The following is a 21,027-nucleotide window of genomic DNA, read 5'->3' as shown; positions in this document are numbered from 1 at the left end:
CTATGCTGTCAATTAATAAAACCTTTCATAGCAATCTGGATATTTGAATCATTTGCAGGAAGCAGAAAATCATGTTGTGCTGCTCCTCATGCTGTCCTTTTTATTGCTTTGTATTTATTTGTATGTTGTGCTTCTACATAAATTTCTAGGTTCCTGCTCTTAATTTCTCCTTGTCTACTTTATATTTGCAGAAGATTGCTAACAAATGAGTTCAAGGGTAGCAGCTTCCTAAAAGTATAAGCTCTGTGGCACCTAATATGAAGGCATATACATTGTAGTATTGTGGAATTATCAGTGGCATACATCCTTACTGTGACTGAAAAATATGACTTTTCCTTAGGAACTGATAAGTTTAGGTGACCTTAATTGTTATCAAAATCATTATTTCACAAACAGCTGTCCTTATCTCATAGCTGTTTCATAGATAAGATTATAACATTATGGGATTTGCTTAATTAGAATTACTTTTCCCCATTCTGAATATCAAAATGACTTTCATGTTCCTACAAAACAAATAATTCACCATAGCTTAAAATCAAGATGTGCATTAATTTGTACATGAAAGATAATCCCTTGATTGAAAAAGGCTAATTGGGGTTAGCTTCTGTTAGTACAAAAACCATGAATAGCTTTGATAGATTTTTAGCATATGGATAAATCCTTTTTCCAAACTTCCCATGATGAAGAATGTCTTTCAGTTGGATAACCTTTAAAGAATTTGATGCATAAAGAAAAAATCTTATCAGGTATAAAATGTTTGTCTATTTCTTCTTGATTTGGATAATGAATTCCCTACCCATTAACAAAGGTTGAACACATGTATACCAAAGACTTGGGGTTCCAGCTTTTATTTTCTTCTTTTCTTTTGCCCACTTACTTCATTTTGGGTTACAGAGAGACAAAAACAATTTTAAATTGCTTCCTTATCTACCACCTATTGGCATAAATATGAGGCCCATCTACCACCTATTCTCCTGGAATGGCTCATGAAGAATTCATTATATAATAGGCTCTAATATTTAGTCATTTCACAAAGTTCATTTTCAAGATCTATTTACTTTTACCCTTAAAAAATAATATAATTTCCTTTTGGAAGAGAATAATGGCTATTGAAAAAATCATCATATTTTCTTTTTTAAAGAACTAATTAGCCTGATATTAAATGTGTAATTTATAAAAAGACTTCTGGTTGGACACACTGTGACTTGGAAATGTAACTGTAAGATTCTCAATGTAGCATTTTAATTGTAAGACATTTAAAAATTATAAGACATTTAGAAAACTATTATAGTAATACAGAAATGGGATGATGTGAGTCTGAATTAGAATGGAGGCAGAAGGATTTTAAAGGAAGGAATGGATGCCAAAAATAAAAATAAAAAATCACCAAGCCAAATTAGTGGCAACTAGAGACTGGATGTTCAGTTTCGGGGCAGGGGGGTGAAAGGGGAGTCAAAGAAAATGAATTGTAGAGAATGAACAATGATAGTAATATAGCAAGAATGATCAAGTTAGGGCCCAGGCTTGGGGGTTTATAAAAATTCGACTTTAGGTAATGAGGGGGGCTGTGACATACTTAAGAGGAAATATATAGTAGGTAGTAGAAGGGAGACTTTGGATACAGAAGTAGATCAGAGCTAGTAGTTTAGATCAGAAGACCTCTCCCTGGACATGAAATTTCATAACATTAGTTATTTTCAATATCTCTCCCTTTATCCCATTTTGCTGGCTTCCCTAAGCTTTGGTTCAGAAAAAAAAAAAAAACATTTAATTAAAATAAGAGATGCCAGGTTCAGCGGCGTACACATCTGTAATCCCAGCGACTTGGGAGGCCAAGGCAGGAGGATCACAAGTTTGAGGCCAACTGGGCAATTAACTTAACTAGACCCTGTCTAAAAATTTAAAATAAAAAGGGTAGTTGATATAGCTCAGTGTTAGAGCATCCCTGGATTCAATCTCCTTTTTCTGAAGAGAAAAATGGGGGAAGAAATTAAGTATAGAGAGCTATGACTGATGGACTAGCTCATTGGCTGGCTGGCTGGTGATTCATCTATTAGGGGAGTTTCATGAGCCAAGGACTGTGTTGATTTGAATACAGTATTCAATGAAACCTAATCCTGTCTCTGAGGAGCTGTAAATCTGGTGTGCTGGAGCATGTTTTGTCTAATAAACTGCCGAAAATTTAATCACTTGAAACAATAACCATTATTTATTTGGTTGTGATTCTGTAATTTGGGAAAGGCTGCATGAGGCAGCTTTTCTCTATTTTATGAGGCATTTGCTGAAGATGGAATATCCAAAATAACTTATTCACAAATCTGATGGGATGGCTGGAGCATAACTTGTACTGAGTTTTGAAGGACAAATACAAATGACAAGTGGAGGGAGGAGAAAGAACATGGTAAAAAGGAGTGTCCTATGGAAGACTGAGAAAAAGAATACAGCATGATACATTTCAGAAACTTGAAGTAGGTCAGTGGCATTAAGGGCAGGGAGAAGGAGGACTGAAATAGAAACCAGGAAGAAAGGGTTATCACAGAAGTCAAAAGAGGAGAAGTTTTTACGGAGGACACCATGACCAACAGGTTCAAATGCTCTAGTGACATGAAGAAAGATGAACGAGAACTGTCCATTAGATTTAGCAATGAGAAATGGTTGTTAATGGCCTTGATAAGACCAATTTTAGTAGAAGCAGAAGCCAGATTGCAATGGATTGAGTGCTTAGTAGGAAGTAAGGTTATGGAAAGGAAGAAAAAGAAAAACAGTAGCTAGAGGAAGACAGGGGTGAAGAGAGTTGATTTGTTTAAAATGGGAGAGGCCTTGGCATACTTTTAAAATTATGTTTAGAAATGGAATATTTCAAAATAGTTAGTAAAGGAATTTTGAATGTTCCCAAAACAAAGGAATGATAAATGACTGAGGTGATAGATATGCCAGTTACCCTGCTCTGGGCATCATGGAATCTATACATGTAATTGGAATGTTATACTGTATCCCATAAATATGTAGTTACTATGTGTCATTAAAAATAAAAATGTATTGGGCTGGGGATGTGGCTCAAGCGGTAGCGCGCTCGCCTGGCATGCGTGCGGCCCGGGTTTGATCCTCAGCACCACATACCAACAAAGATGTTGTGTCTGCCAAGAACTAAAAAAATAAATAAATATTAAAAAAATTCTCTCTCTCTCTCTCTCCTCTCTCACTCTCTCTTTAAAAAAAATAAAAAAATAAAAAAATAAATAAAAATGTATTTTGAAAATAATTGATAACAAGCAGGGATGAGGTTGTAGCTCAGTGGTTGACTGCTTGCTTTGCACATGTGAAGCACTGGGTTTGATCCTCAGCATCATGTAAAAATATATAAAAAAAGGTATTGTGTCCATCTACAAATTAAAAAAGAATAATTGATAATAAGCAAAACACATTTAGCATATTGAGTGCTTATTATGTTCCTAGATGAAGCTTAAGAGAAGTTAAATGACTTATTTCAGGTCATATAACTAGGAAGGAAAGATTTGAATGTAGGTCCATACGTACCAGATCTCAGGTGCTTAGCCCATGTGCTCTTTCTTCCCATTATTTATGATGATGGTGAATGATAATGATGATGATAATAATAATAATAATAATAATAATTATTATTTTGACGAATAAATGGTCATTGAGTATAGTCCATCATTATTGGTGACTTGATTTTCTTGCATTTATTGGTAATGATTCATGATCTCCACCATCACAGCTCAGTTAAAAATAAAAGAATAGCTAAAAATAGCTTTAACAATATGTGAATTATTTTACATGTATAAAATCTGCTTCTGTTTTAATCCTTTTACAAGTTCTAAGTAAAAAGTTACTTATAAATTACACCTAGAATGTGTAAGCTTTTCTACTGAGATGTGCTATGCCACCTTTTTGCTTGTGATAGTAGATGTTAAAATTGCCTGCTTCTTAAGTCAGCCATCTGTTTATAGTCAGAAGTAACACAGGTGAAGAATAAGTGGGCTCGCCTTGGCTACCATCGGGAAGAAATAATTATATTTTTATAGTTTTTCATTTCAGCAAAAGGGGAATGTCTTATTTAAACACACTATAGTATTAAACTCAGCTTGTGGAAAATGCTTACAAGCAGTTTTTGTGGTCTTTTGATAAACATTAAAATGATATGTTGGTGAGAAAAATGGCTCAAGGGAAAGAAAATTAATGATGACTGGGTTGGAGCCAGATATATGATTATATGTGGGGAAGATCAGTTTTTAGAAAAACGTTTTCATTTTTCCTACAAGTGTCTTCAGTTGTCAAATATTAAACATTAGAAATGTGTCCAAAATAAAATGGCCCATGGGAAAAATAGCAGTCAAGGTTATGAAAATATAAGAAAACACCGAATTATCCCACCCATTCCCAGCACCTGTGAGAAACTGCAAAATAATGAAAATGTGTCTGTTGCCAGCTGGGCCATCTGTTCAAGCTACTGCTGAACTGGTCAGTGTTTGGAATGGAGACACCTGTCAGATAAATTCACGTGTTGCAGGAAGCATAGTTATTGGTGTTTTGGCAGGTCATTCTCTTGTCTTTGAATCAAAATGAGACTAATATTTTGGCATTAGGAGACCTACCTTTGATGAACCATCCTTCCAGTGGAATATGGAAGAGTGGTTTGAGTTCTCTCACGATGGTGGGCAATCTCATAGCACTTAATGGAAACATCAGAACATGAAGAGATGTTCTCCCCATCCTTGCTGACTCCAGTTGTCTCTGATGTGTAAAACATAAGGAAAAGGAATAGTAACAATATTATTAGAAGTAGCTAATATTTGTATAATTACTAATTTGTTAGCACTTTGTGTGTATTATCTCTATTATTACACAAAACATGCTTTGAAAGAGATATATCTATATGGAACTGAAACTATGAGTGTTTGAGTGACTTACTCCAAATTCTACAGGATTAATGATAAACATTCTGAAGAGAGTGTGGTGGATGCTATTTTATAAATGGCTTGAAATTCAAGATAGCTTAGACCTATCTATTATTATTATTGGTTGCCTTGATGAGCATTAAGACCTCAGCCTGAGGTTCATTTTGTTAGTAAAAGCCTGAGTTTTTACTTCCAAATCTAATTTTTGAAAATTGACCAAGAATAGAGACAAACCTTTATCATCTGCCTGCTTGGATGGAAGGTGATAAATAATAGAAAATCAATCTGGACTTTATCTGCATTCAGAAGCATAGATTCTGTTGGAGACAAACAGTGACAGATATTTTAAAAAGGATTCGGGGAATTTATATTACTTGCAGACAGGAATACAAATTTTATACTACTTCTTTACTGAATTTTAGTGTTTAAATATCCCACCCCCACTCTGGGAACATATGCTTATATAATTTTTAAAAATAATATTTAGGGGCTGGGGATGTGGCTCAAGTGGTAACATGCTCACCTGGCATGCACCAGGCGCTGGGTTTGATCCTCAGCACCACATAAAAATAAAATAAAGATGTTGTGTCCACTGAAAACTGAAAAATAAATATTAAAAATTCTTTCTCTTTCTCTCTCTCTTTAAAAAAATAATATTTAGTTTTTAGTTGTAGTTGGACATAATGCCTTTATTTATTTATCTTTATGTGGTGCTGAGGATTGAACCCAGGGCCTCGCATGTGCTAGGCGAGCACTCTACCACTGAGCTACAACCCCAGCCCCTATATAATTTTGATATATGTTTTAGAGTTAAATTTTTAAAAAGAAAACTTTGTCATGCATCCCCATCCGTGTGCCAGAATCTGCTGTTGGAGGAGCTCCACTTGCCTACCTCTAGTCAGCACCTCAGGTGGGATTCTTGGGTGAACTCTGCCTATTTTTTTCCCCTAGGGTAGGCAGTGACTCTATCACATAATTGGATAAATCATTTCTCAGGAACACTTCTGAGATGTGTATACCTGGAAGTTGGGAGAAAGAGGCTGATACCCACAATTGATGTGTATCTAACGATTTAATAAGTATTCACCAAAGTAGACACCACAAATACAATGTTGAGTAAGTGAAAGTTACAAAGATTGGGTTAAACACAAATGCAAAAAAAAAAAAAGTATGTAAGAGTGGCAGAGCTTCTTCTTGGCTAAAACAGGAAAGATGCTTAACTGGGTATGTATTAAGGGGTCAGGGAAGACCTGTATTTCAGAAAGAGGATGCCGCATATGGCAAGGCCTGGAAGAGGGAGAGAGCATGGTATTTCTGAAAAACTGAAGAAGTTTAACAAGGCTGCAGAGAAGATGAAGATGGGATCCTGGTTGTCAGATCCCGAGGGGTCTTAGGGGCTACATTAGGGAGTTTGTACTTGAGGATATTTCACCTGGTAAGTTCTATGACCAATTTTCATTTTAGAAAGATCATTCTGGGCCCAGCTGTGGAGGTTTGATTAAAAAGGTTAGGAATGGAGTGTGTGTGTGGGGGGAGAGTCTTGGCAGTTATCTAGAGGAGAAATGTGAAGGACTGAGCCAAGGAGGTGATGGGAGGAATAGAGAGAAGAACAAGTATTTAAGAAATATTAGAGAAATGAAATTTTTAAGTTTGGAAGTTGGAGTTGAAGGAGAGTGACGAGTAGAAGATAATGCTCAGGTTTCTGGCCTGGGTCTGAGACCTTCACTCTGACAGGGAAGACATTAGAGGTGATAAATTGAGCAGCCATGTTGGGATATTCAAATGGAAGTAAGGAGCAACAGGAAGGAGCTCAAGGAAGCTTTGTGACCTGATATATAAATGTGGCTATGAGATATTTTCCATAGATGGCATTGAAGCCACAGCAGTAAATGAGAAAACCATTCTTCAGGGGAAATGGCGAAAAGAGATGTGCATCAATCTTTGAGGGTACCATGGCTTATGAGACTATATAAGAGGGACTTGCAAATAACCCTGAGAAGAGACAGGTGAGAAACAGGAGACACTGGATGGGTGGGTGTCCCAGAGCCAAGGGGAGAAAGGGAAAGGGGTGGGAAGGTTATCAGGTTGAAGCTGTGGAGAAATGAAGTGAAATGAAGCCCAGAGGTTGTTAGTTACCTTGTTAGATTTTCTTTATTGAGAAAACAATAAGTGAAAGTAACTAAAAAAAATTTAAATATAGCAGCACAAAATTCACAATAGCTAAACTGTGAATCAACCTAGATGCCCTTTAGTAGATGAATGGATAAAGAAAATGTGGCATATATACACAATGGAATGTTATTCAGCATTCAAAAGAATAAAATAATGGCATTTGCAGGTAAATGGATTGAGTTTGAGAATATTAATCCCTAAAAATCAAATGCCAAATGTTTTCTCTGATTTAAGGATGCTGATTCATAATGGGGGTTGGAGGTGGGGGTATGGGAGGATTAGATGAATTCTAGAGAGGGCAACGGGGAGGGAGGGGATGGGAGGGGGCATTGGGGGTAGGAAAGACAGTGGAATGAGATGGACATTACTACCCTAAACACATATATGAACACAAATGCTGTGACTCTACTTTGTGTCCAAACAGAGATATGAAAATTTGTGCTCTATGTGTCTAAGATGAATTGTAATGCATTCTGCTGTCATATATAACAAATTAAAATTTAAAAAATAAATTAAAAAAATTAAAATCTGAAATGATGATTTTTAACTAATGGAATTTTTTAAATAGCAAGATTTCTACCATGGATTTGATATTTTCTTTATATTTTTAATCTAAATGTGTTTTTCAGATATCATTAAGCATCACATGCCATGTTTCTGAAAAGAGCACTTATTGTTAAATTTTTTAAATGGAGATTAGTAGGTCACATATTCATACAGTGAAAATAAAATCAACCATGCATAAGACTTTTTCCTATTAATGCTCAGTGTAATTATAATATAAAAGATTACTGGTGTCAATAGAAGGTACAAGAGTAATAAAATCTTAATGATAGTAATAACTTATATTTGATAGTGTTTTGTACTTCTATGTACATTTAAGCATGAACAAGAGCACATAGTCTGATAGATATTTTTGGAGGGTAACTGTGGTTAAGTAAATAGTACTTTGCACACTTTGTGTTCAGAGATTTCAACAACATGGTAAATCCCCAAATTAATACTATGTCTTTATCCTCTGTGAGTTTGACCTTGTGTATAGCCTTTCACAGATATCTGGATTTATACCTATATCTGTCTCTTGAGGATGAAGTAAACATATAATTGGGGGTTTTAAAAAAGATATATTCTAACATTTCATCTTAATTGAATCCCTCAATGAAATGCCTTTCTTTCTGTCTCTCTATACAAGTTAATCCTAAAAAGGTAAGTTGCTAGACTAAGTAAAAGACAGAAACTGGAATCAATAGTCCCTTAGGAGTACATAATCAAAGAAATAGCTGTCCTGGAACAAGGACATCATGGTTACTGTGGGAATTGATGTTGTTGTGTTATCTCCAGAATTTTTCCTCAAGAATGCTTGCTGGAAGGTAGCTTTTATGTGATATTGTATTGACTTTTGGGGGTTGTCTCTCACATGTACTTAAAACATGAATTATGCCCCAAGTCTCTTGAATCTCTTCAGAATTATCTTACTCCAAGGATATTTTATTTAGCAGGTCCCAAGATGATTTCCATTCATCAATTATGAAAGAGATACAGAATTTTGAGTTTTAACTGGTTGCAATCTTTGATATTTCCAGACTGGGTCTGAAAAAAAAATTAAGTCTTGTGTATATGCCCTTCTGTCCTGGTAATTTGGGAAGTGAGTCATGAATTTATATACTTTGTAATTTTAACAAGTCATTTTAAGTTTGCTTAGGTTGTAATTAATATCTAGAATCTTTTTGGAGTGATGGCATATGGTATCTCTATTAAGACAGTACTAACCTGTATTTAATGCTTGAACAATATTTCATTCACAGTGTAGACTGCTAAGACATTTAGAATTTTCTACTAAAATATGTTAATATACCATGGTCAGCCTGTAGTGATTATATAAATAATTAGCATTATATCTTATTGGTTTGATTCTCTAATAACAGTAAAATGAATACGATCTTTCTAGTGTAGTATTTAAAGCCTCTGGTAGTTCTCTATAGAAACATTGAAGTATACCAATGAGTTAAAGTAAATGAGTCCATAAAGCAGGACTGCCTTCTCTTTCAAAGATGAAATGACATATGTTAGTTGAAATCACGGTTATGAAAATGTTTAGTTCTTCCATTCTCTTCTTGATCCTTGTCCATTCTATCTTTATACCATACCTAAAAACGTAAATCTTTCCCTTTGCTCTTGGCAGCCTGAGGGGCCATCTCATTCACTGCTGCCCCCTCCTCCTTCACTCCATAGTTTGTGGTGGGATTGGTACACAGAACAAGTCATTGAGACAGAGTGGGTATGCTTGCTGTGAAGCCATAGATCTTGTATTCTATGGCAGTTCTTTATTAGTATGGAAAATTTAGCCTTTTTCTTTCTACATAAGTTCTTGATAGTGCATGTGTCCTGTATATCACTAAAAATAGTACAGTATATAGTAAAATATATTTGCTTATTATCTATTTGTAATATACATATATATATATATATATATCTGCTTATGAAAATATTTTGAGATTATTTACAATATAAAAAAATTTTTGTAAAAAAGAATTTACAAAATAAAGAATGGGAAGAAACTATCTAGAAAAGAAAAAGAGAGGCCAGGCAGGTGTTCACTCCTGTAATTCCAGGTATTTAGGAGGCAGAAGCAGGAGCATCACAAGTCCAGCTTGGGTAACTTAGTGAGACCCTGTCTCAAAAAACAAACAAACAAACAAACAAACGAAAAACAAAACAAAACAAAAAAGGTACTAAGTTTAATTCAGGCATGTTCACTTCATCCATAATGAAGTGCACATACTTGCCTAGTTAACCTATAATAATTAGTCTTAAAACTGAGCAGAACATATGTGGACATTGTTGTTCCTTAGTGGGTGACAGGCAGCATGGGGAAGGCAAGCTTCTGATCTCCCTGTTTTCTACCTGCAGCAGTAGGTGGGATCTGGGAATGTCATGGTTGTCTTGTGAGATGAGATGACAGTGATCAGAGTTTGGGGCAGGTGAATCGGTTGCTATCTGTGGGATAGGGCACAGGAAGGAGGTACTTAGAGGGAGGACCCCAAAAGTCTTTGTGGAGGTTGCTCAGGAGTTTCTGGTTGAGGGCTGGGCAGTACGCATGCAGGATGACACTAAATGATGCTTCCAGGCAGTGTTGAAAACAGACACTTCAGGATGAGTAGGGCTGGAGGGCACTGAAGGTCTGGTCTTCCCAGAATGAAGAGATCATGCTAACACCTTGAAAGCATCCAGCTGAGATACTGAAACAACTAGAAAAGCCATGCCTCAGTAACAAAACCTGACCTAGAGTAAGACACACTCTAGCATCACCAGTCTTTGATGGAGATCTTCTAGGATGAGTGAGTTTGGATGATGAATACTGGCAAGTTAAATGGTTCTAGGAAATTTGCTGGGTATTGTGGGGAGCCATCCTGACACGTGACTGGGCGACTCCCGGTTTGGGCCTGAGGCGCTCTGGCTGTGTCGGAGCTTTCCCGGCCCTCTCCTGATGAAAGAACCCATCCATGTGGGGGTGTGACTGACCACTGACCCCGGGGGCCCAATCACTGACCCTGACCTTGGAGTGCGGCCCCCCTCAACCTTCATTGGATGGAATTCTCCCCTGAATCTCTTGTTCCCCAATAAAAGGCTACTCCCTGGCATGCCCTCTCTCTCTCTCTCCTGCTAGCCCTGAGTAATCCTTGCTGCCCTCCCGGGCGGTTAGAGGTGGGAACCAGAGAGGGGAGCCGTCTCGGACCTGGCAATAGAAATAAGGTAACTGAGTCTGTGTGTTTTATTTCGATCTCTGCTAGCTAACTTTTATGCCAAGCACCTCATTAATGAAACCATTGCACTGGCCGCATGGTGGAGGGTATTCTATAGATCTGTCCTAGCCAAGCTTTTATAAAACAACACTTACAGAGGTTTAGTATGGTCAGTCGGTAATTGAATTGCCTGACCAAAAATAATCAAAACTCTTCAGAAGAAAATAAGAGAACCCAGATTCTCTACATTGTATCATCAACAATGTATACAAGGAAATAAATGTTTCCTTTATAAATGGAAAATGGAAGCTATGGTCAAGAAAAGTAAGAAGTCAATAGAAACCAGTTTTAAAATGGCCCAGGTATGGATTTTAAAAAGATGTTAAAGCAGCTATTGGAATATAGAATTAAATAAAGTATTAAATAAAGAAAAAAAATAAAAAATAAAGTATTAAATAAAAACATGATCTAGTAAGTTTAACACATAGAAAAACTTAAGAAATAGAAACTATAATAAAAGTACCAAATGTAAATCCAGAACTGAAAATGACTGTAACTAAAATGAAAGTTCATTGAATGAACTTTATAGCAGGTTGGAGATGACAGAAGAGTCAGTGAACCTGAAGACAGAGCACTAGAATTATCCAAGCTGCAGAACAAAGTTTGGAGGAAAAACTTCAGGGACCTATGGAAAAATACAAAATGGTCTAAAATATTAATAATAGGATATTCAGAAGAATGCAATGAGAGTTGGCCATAAAAGTATTTGAAGAAGCAATGGCCTAAATTTAATTAAAATATTAATTTACAAATTCAAGAAGCTTAGCAAATGTCAAGCAAAGTAGATGCAGAACATTCATAACCAGCTACACTGTAGTCAGCTTGTAACCAAAGTTAAAAAGAAAATCTCTAAAGTAGCCAAAGGAAAAATATGCCTTATAAAAACTGACTGCTTACTTTTTGTCAGAAACAATGAAAAAGTCAGGAGACTTGAATTATGTCATTAAATTTCTGGAAGAAAATAAATTAAAACCCCTGCAAACCCAGAATTCTATACTCAGTATGAGTAACCTCAAAGTAAAAATTAAAAAATATTTTCAAAATAATTTATTTTCATGGGATCTGTATTATAGGAGATTATAAAAGACATTATTCTAGTTTGGGAAACAGTAGTAGCTGGAAACCTAAATCTGTATGAAATAACAGGTATAAAGAAGAACAGTGGTGTCTGGAGATGTAGCTCATGGTAAGCTCTTGCCTAGCATTTGCAAAGCCCTGGATTTGATCCCTGGCACTACAAAACAAACAAAAACACTGAAAATGGTGGAAAGGTCAGTGAATATCAAGTACAGGTAGGTATTTTTCCTCCGTGTAATTTTATAAAGAAAGAAAAAACCAATATCATTAAAATACGGGGTTAAAAATGCTTACTTGTTGTACCACTTCAAATCTTACCCTCACCATCCTTCTTCGCACTTCTTCACAACTCTAACCTTTACATTCTACGTGTCACAAAATGTATAGTTATTACTATTCACAATCCTTTATGCAAGAATAGAAAAATTTTTAAAAATAATTCAGTAAAATTAAACTGAATTATACCAATAATTATATTAAATATAGATTAAACACTCCCATTAAAAGGCAGAAATGATCAGAATAGGTATAAAAATCAAGATGTACGTACATCCTTTCACAAAAGATGTAGTTTATTTGTATTCACAAAATACAAACATTATCGAAAAAGAAAAAATCATACCTTGCATACGCTATGTATAAAAACTTGTGTGGCTATATTAACATGTGACAAAATGTAAGACAAAGATTATGACAAAAGATAAAGAGTGACATTTATGAGCATAAAAGGTACAATCAAATAAGAAGTTACAAAGATCCCAAGTGACGTATTTATCTACCACTTAGCAGAATTTCAAAATCCACAATGCAAAACCTCAAAGAATAAGGGAGAAATAGACAAATTCAGAATCATAGTTGGAGATTTAAAATTTAACTGAGTTCTACAGGCAAAAAAGGAAATGCAATGTCTGAGCACAATGGCTCATGCCAGTAATCCCAGCAACTAAAGATGTTGGTGGCAGAAAAATTTCAAGTTTAAGGCTAGTCTGGGTAACATACTGAGACCCTGTCCAAAAAAAAAAAAAAAATTTTTTTTAAACATATGGGAATGTAGCTCAGTGGTAGAGTGGTTGCCCAGAATGTGTGAGATCCTGGGTTCAAAGTTCAATCCCTACTGCTGGAAAACAAAATAATGAAAGGAAGGAAGAAAGGAGAGGAGGAAGGAAACATAATCATTGTCAGTTCTGTCTGACTGATGAGAGCCAGCAAGCAGATTTAGACTCTGGAAGTGACTTAGGGCATAGATAGTAAACAAAGAACAATGTGTTAATAGATTTTTTCCCCCATTTTATACTTTCTATGAAATGAATATATTTAATTCATTTTTATGTAGAAATAGGTTTAGAAGACCTATTACTTGGTCTTTCAAATCTATTTATTTCAATACAGCCATAGAGTTTAGGAAGCCTAAATAGATTAACATGGGCCTAAGAAGCTTTCTTTGGATATCTGACAGTTCCACCAAGTGTTTCAGTTGATCCTGTTGAGGCTGCATTTTCACATTGGTTCCTGATATCCTGTTTTACTAACAGAAAATCACGTTTCAGGTTACAGAGATGTTGGTGGCATTTCATTATGAAAATGTGGGCGCTCTTTCTGTACTTGTGTCCATATGGAGCATCATCATGCTCACGCATGGAGGTGGCCTTAGGGGTGCCTTTAGCTAGAGCCAATTTTTTTCTCTCAAAATAGAGCTTTGAATTTTGTCAAGCACTTGGACAGAGCAGGAGGGCACTTGGCGCCAGGAGGGAAAAAAAGGCTTTGAAAAGGGAGGTGGGAAGACACAGTGGACGGATTTGGCTGACTTCACAGCGTTGCCTGGGGTCTGCTCTGGTTCAGAATATGAATTAGGCAGTTGGTGATTGGAGCACATTGTTTTATCACAAAAGCAAAATTGGTAGACTCCACCCCTTTTGCTATTCTGTAAAATAAAATCAAGGACATATCTATTTGTGTAGTTCCTAAACGTGATAGCCTCCTGCAGTCAAGGAGAGATTAAATTTAAGGATGACATGGAGGAAAATGTGCCAAATCAGGAGCAGCACCAAAACTTTTTCTTTTTTTAAACAAAATAGTATATTTGAAGGTAAGTATTCCAAGCCAAAATTAACTTAGATATTTCAGTTGAAGAAATACTGATGTTTCTTTTAGGAAATATTTTTGTATATTCCTAATTAAATATTTATTCTTTCCTTATTTAAGCAGAATAGTTGCTTAGAAAGCTCAATGACTTTGATCCAGCACTTCTAAATCGTTGTCAATATATATTCCAAAACAAAAAGTAGCACAGAATCTTCATGACTTCATATTTTCATGCCCAAAGGACACATACCAAACCCGTATGTGAATATTTTCTTTTTTTACTAAGGCAATATAATGAACTAATCTTTCTCTTAAGGGTTGACATTTTGGGGGACTATTATCAAACTGGGAAATATAAATGATCTGGTTTATGGAGTTTATCTTTTTAAATGAAGGTACTACCTCATGGATTGAATATACTGTGTGCAGCAATAAGAGTACATAAATAATGTCTATTTTGTAACAAGATCCACACAGAAAAATTTTGTTGTTTCAGGTAAATATATAATGCCACTTACTCAGTTTGTGCAGATGTCTTACAGTGTCTGTTCATTTATAGTTTTGTATTTGAAGCATATACTTTTATCCCCACCAGTTCTCATTTTTGGTTAGGATTACTTAAACTACCATGTCTCCTGGTTTTGTTTAATGCATGGAATGTATTGACCTGTTGGGGCAGTAACTAGGGATAGCTAATGACATCTTCTCTAATGAATGAACAAAACACCATCTAGTTCTTGTCTCTAAAGGGAGAATGAGTCAGGGTGGGATGAGTTTGTGTACTCCTCCATGTACAGAGGGCAGACAAAATGATCCATTGCATGATGTGAAGAAAATCTGCCTACATGTTTTTGTTTTATCATTATCTTGTCTTTATAATTTCTAATTTGGCATATATTTTAATGTATATAATATAATAGTATAGTAATGAGTGCATTCTGTTGTAAAATAAAGACACATATTGGGGTGTATGTTGTAAAAATATATGTTGCTGAGAGGATTTTCCAATTGTTGTTCCTAGCTAAATTTAACTTTTCCTTTTGATTTAAAATATGCAAATAGGAGGAAAAAATACTTAGTAAATTATTAGTAAAATTAATTATCTTGGGGATCTGAATAATTTAAGGAGTACAGTCATAATTGTCTAGTTTTTTAAAAGTAAAATAAATTGTACAGTTAATAAGTTGTGTGACCAAAGCTATATTCATCCCTGAAGAGGGGGAAGCTTGTACTTGCTGCCAAACCTGCCCTACAGTGAGTCCTAAAACTGCACCTTGATTTGGTATCATGGTAGTGCAAAACAAGTCTATTCTGATATTCTCAGCTTTAACTAGGGTTTGTTGTTGATTTTAAAAAAATATTTATTTTTTAGTTGTTAGTGGACACAGTACCTTTATTTTATTTTATTTTATTTTTATGTGGTGCCTTACGCATGCCACGTGAGCTCTCTTCCTCTGAGCCAAAACCCCAGCACTGTTGTCGATTTTTAAAGCAGTAACACTTTTTTGTATGTAGTGAAATAGAACTCAGGATTGCTTCTAGTGAAAATCTGAGGAGTTTATCACATTTTCAGGACCAATTTCAAGACAGAAATTGCTATTTTAAAATAACAATTAATTTAGTTCTTTCATTTTTTATGGATTTCCAGTTTACAAAATATTTTAATGGGTCTTACTCCGTTTGAGCCATATAGCATACAAGCAATAAAAGATTGATAATATTAGCCTCATTTTTTTGGGTAAAGAAATTGAAATCAAATGGTTGGTAAATTGGTCAAGGTTCTGTGGCCTTGAAACAAGATGTGGGTGCTAAATCAGAGTTTAGGAGTTTCCACACTCTGCCTTTCAAAATGAACACTTTCCAGTATAATGAAATAGAAGTGGTTAGATTGGGCATCCTTGCCTTGTTTCTGATCTTAGGACAATTTTCAGTTTTCCACCATTGAGTATAAAGTTAGCTGTGGGCTTTTTCTATATGGCCTTTATCATGTTGAGGTTCTGTACTTAGTTTTTGAGGGTTTTTTATGAAAGCATTTGAATTTTATGATATGCTTTTTATACAGCATCTGTGATTATCATACAACTTTTATCTGTGATTCTGTTAGTGTGCTATATCCCATGAATTGATTTGTGTATGTTGAACTATCCTTACATCCCAGGAATAAATTCCACTTACTTGAGTTGTGTGATCCTTTTAAGGTGTTGTTAGGTCCATTTGCTAGTAATTTGAGGATTGTGGTATCTGAGTTTATCAGGGACATTGGCCTGGAGTTTTCCTTTCATGTAATACCTTTGTCTGGCTTCGGTATCATGGTAGTGGTGGCCTCATAGAATGAGTTTGGAAGTGTCCCCTCTTCTTCAACTCTTTGGAAGAGTTTTAAGGAATCTGGTAAATGGATGGAACTAGAGACTATCATGCTAAGTGAAATAAGCCAATCCCCCAAAACCAAAGGCAAATATTGTCTCTGATATGTGGATGCTAACCCATAAAAAGGGACGGTAGGGAAGGGAAGCATACAAGTTCATTGGATTAGACAAAGGGGATGAAGGGAAGGGAGAGGGAGGGGAATGGGAAAGACAGTAGAATGAATTAGATACTAATTAAATTTGATTAATTAATTAACTAATTAATTGGATATTAATTAAATTAAGTTATATTCCATGTATGTGTAATATATAAAAATACACTCTATTGTCATGTATGTCTAAAAAGAACAAATTAAAAAAAGAAAAAAGGATTAGTAAATTTCTGGTAGAACTCACCTATGAAGCCATCTGGTTTGGGGCTTTTCTTTGATGTAAGGATTTTTTTTAAAATACTGATTCAGTTTCTATGTTTAGTATCAGAATGTTCAATGCACTGAACAACTGAATAATTTGGACAATTGGAATGTTGAAGTTTTCTATTTCTTCATGATTCAGTCTTAACAGTTTGTATGTTTCGAGAAACTTATTCCTTCAGGGTAATGCAATCTGTTGATGACTGATCATTTATAATTGTCTCATCCTTTTATTTCAGTGGCATCAATTCTAATGTCTCCCTTTTTCTGATTTTTAAATTTCATTTCTTAGTCCAGCTAAAGGTTTGTCAATTTTATTTTTAATAAACCTCAATTCTTAATTTTGTTGGTTTTTTTCTATTGTTTTTCTAGTCTATATTTCTGCTCTAATCATGGTTATTTTTTCTTTTGCTAATGTTAACTTTATTTTGTCATTTTTTTAGTTCCTTAAACTGTAAAATTAGGTAGTTCAAAATACTGTGTGTGTGTATGTGTGTGTGTGTGTGTGTGTGTGTGTGTGTGTGTGTGCATGCATTGTAATCATACATAACAGTGGAATCCTTTGTGGCATATTTATACATGCACATACCATAATTTGATCAGTTTCATTCCCTAGTACTTCCTTCCTCTTTTTTCCCTTCCTCTGTCCCCATGGTCCTCTTCTTCTATTCTACTAGTCTCCTATTTAAATGAGATCTACCACAACCACCTTTTTTTTTTTCCTTTTTCTTTCTTTCACATATGAGAGAAAAACACATGACCCTTGACATTCTGAGTCTGGCTTATTCCATCCATTTTTTTCCCAAATGACATGACTTCATTCTTCTTTATGGCTGATAAAACTCCACTGTGTACATATACCACATTTTCTTTATACATTCATCTATTGATGGACATCTAGACTGGTTCCATAACTTGGCCATTGTGAATTATGCTGCTATAAACTATGTATAGTTTGCTGATTTTAATGCTTTTGCATAAATTCTAAGGAGTGGAATGGCTGGATCATAAGGAAAGCCTGTCTTATGCAGCAAGATGGATGAACTTGGGTGACATCATGCTAAAATAAGCCAGTTACAGAAGGGCAAACACTGCGTAATTCCATTTAGGGATCTAAAATAGTCAAACTCACAAATCAGAGAAGAAAGTGGTGATTGATAGGGGTCATGAGGACAGGGAAACAGGAATTGCTTTTCCATGGATATAAAGTTTCAGGATGCAAGATGAATAAGTTCTAGAGCTCTGTCATACAACATTGTACAATCTATAATTAACAGTACTGTATTGTACACTTAGTTTTTCTTAAAAGGGTAGATCTCATGTCAGGTTCCTCAGTGTAATAAAAATTAAACACTTTTAATTAACTCTGTTATGATACCACTTATGCATGGACCTGAGATGACACTGGCTTTGTAATCTTGTGCTAATTGCTTCAAGTTGCATTGTATATGTGCTTGAGTTATAAGAATTCATCTATGTTTGAGAAAGACAGAAAGATAAAAATTAAATCGTGTGAGTGATTCTACCCACCTTTCTATATAAAGGCACAAACCACTGCATGAAGGTGAAAAGCAAGATGAGAATCCAATAGGGTGAACATCCCTCTGAGTTGAATGGAACTTTGTTGTTAAAGACCCATATGTTTGCACAACATGTCACCTCTGTGCAAGCCAACTACCTCATTTGGTGCTCAGCCAACAATTCAGTGATATCTTCCAATGCTAAGAAGCACTGGGAATTTTAAAAAGAAAAATACTGATTACATGTGATTTTTACCTTATGAGAAATTAAGATGTGAGTCCTCTCTGCTGACTTGGAGTAAAACCTCTTCCTCTACAGAATGGGACCAATAATATCTATTTTACTAATTTCATGGAAGAATTAGATAAGGAAATGTACAGAAAAGCACCTGGGAAAAAAAGCATTATACAAATATAGGATATAGGTATTTGGTCTATTTAGTGTATATCCCTATTTTTAAGCCATATCCCATAGTTTTTTTCCTAAAACTCTCAAAACTCCATGGGTTATGTCCCATGAAGATGTGATTGAGAACAATGAAGTGAAAGGATTGCTCCCATTTCAGGGTACAGGGTTTTTGGAGTAGCAGCCTGGGTCTTGGAGACCTGAGTTCCAGTCTTTGTTCTCACACTAATGACCTCTGTGTTCTGGGAGGGCCCCCATTTCATTGCCTGATAAAGGAAATTAAGACAGATGCTTCTAGGGCTTTTTGTAACTCTTAACATTCTATGATTCTCCCAAAACATGTAGATGTCAAAATTGTCTTTTGGGTAGAGACTATAATGATCATAATTATTCCTTTGACTTTTATGCTTTATGGCTTTTCCTCTTAGATCCATGATCATTTTAATATCTTCACTCAAAATGACCCACCTGTGTTTTCATAGTTGCCAGGTGGGACTTACTCTTTTCAGTCTCTTGCTGGGCTTCATTACTGGAGTAGTGAATGACTCAGTTCTTAAAAGTTTTCTTTCTTTTACCCTCTTGGTGCTTGGCCTGCTTCATCTCTACAACTGCCCAGCCTGTTGGACATTCTGACCTATAATGACTGTTGATACGATCTTAAATAGATACTCACTCTTGAATATGTGACTCTCTCAAAGAAAGCTTTACCTTCCTCTATAGGGAGATGATGCCCATTTTCTGTTTTCTTGCAAATTCTGGAACAGAGTCAGTGTTTTATCATCCCTTAGACCACCTACTCCTGTCTACTATCTGCTGGAAGATAGTGACCTGGCTGCCTTTGGCTGTCCAAGGCTTAGATTTCTGTTTTTTGTTTGTTTGTTTGTTTTTTAACTTTGATTTCAGCTTTCTGTTTCACTACTCCTGACCTCTTATGCCTTTCATTTAGATCTCTTCACTCTTAGATCCCTGTCTGGAAATCAGCATATGTTTGACTTCAGCTGAAGAATTTGTAAAGTGAAATTTAAATAGAAATATAGTGAGCATCGTCACGTGCCATGTACTGGAGATAAAACCTGGGACTATAGAGAACCTGTAATGTTATTGTTTTAGTCAACTGTTTTGTTGCTGTGACTGAACAGAACAACTGTAAAGGAGGAAAGGTATTTTTAGAGGCTCGTGGTTCAGAGATCTCAATCCATAGACAGCAGACTCTATTCCTTGGGGCTCAAGGTGAGGCAAAACATCATGGTAGAAGAGTGTGGCAGAGAGAACCAGTTCACATGATGATCAGAAAACAGAGAGAGAGGTCTCCACTTGCCAGATACAAATATATACCCCAAAGCCATGCCCCCAATTCCCATCTCCTCCAGCCACACTACCACTTCAGTTACCAGTTAATCCCTATCAGGGGATTAATTCACTGATTGGATTAAGACTCTCACAACTGAATCATTTCTTCTCTGAACCTCTTTGCATTGTCTCACACGTGACCCTTTGGGGGGACACTTCACATCCAAACCATAACTGGTATAAGTGGAGGCCAGTATCACAATATGACAGCCAATATCAAAATGGCAAGTTAATTTCCAGCTATCACTACCTTTATACAGACTATGAACGATGTATCAACTGTAATTATGTATTAATACTGCAGTATTTCAAATTCATTAAGAGTTAAGCACTTGCAGATTCATATACTGAAAGGTCAGCCATTTTGTACTGCTCAGATAATCCTAGCTTTTTCCTTCTTTACATTGAAAATTTATAGCTGCTTTATTCCATGGCTTCTTGGATTTCCCACATCTTGACCTTATCTAAGAGAAATTGGAGACTAGGATGAGTTGTAGCTGATAGATGGCCACTGAGGTAATTCATGAGTTCTTCACTGGCAAAATCTAACTTTATTTTTACATACTTCTGTATTATTTTCAATATCTTCCTCTTTTCTGCCTCTTTTTGACTAATCAACATGATCAAAGAACTGAATCCAAAAAAATGAACTCTGTACTTGATCTTTTCTCCTCCAACTATCCCTATACCTCTCAGCTTTCCTTCACTGCCAAATTTCATGTAAAAACACTACACTTAATTTTACCTCCTCACTACTTACTCACATGTTGGTAGACTATTATAAAACTCTTGTTTTCCTTTTATACTATTGATTCTACTTTCATAAACATCAACAGTGACATTCTGTTAGCCAAATCCAATGGCCTATGTTTAATGTCTCATCTTTCCTTGTCTCTGGTAGTACTTGACACTGTTGATC

General features: G+C 35.6%; 1 protein-coding gene across 1 annotated transcript in view; it reads left to right on the top strand.

Moving 5' to 3' along the window:
- RELN (reelin) overlaps positions 1-21,027 on the top strand; it is a 469,728-nt gene that overhangs the window by 92,996 nt on the left and 355,705 nt on the right. The window lies entirely within an intron of this gene.

This window comes from Spermophilus citellus, assembly GCF_964194105.1.
Source record: "Spermophilus citellus genome assembly, chromosome: 3".
NCBI lineage: Eukaryota > Metazoa > Chordata > Mammalia > Rodentia > Sciuridae > Spermophilus > Spermophilus citellus.
This window is presented reverse-complemented; position numbering and strand designations above follow the sequence as displayed.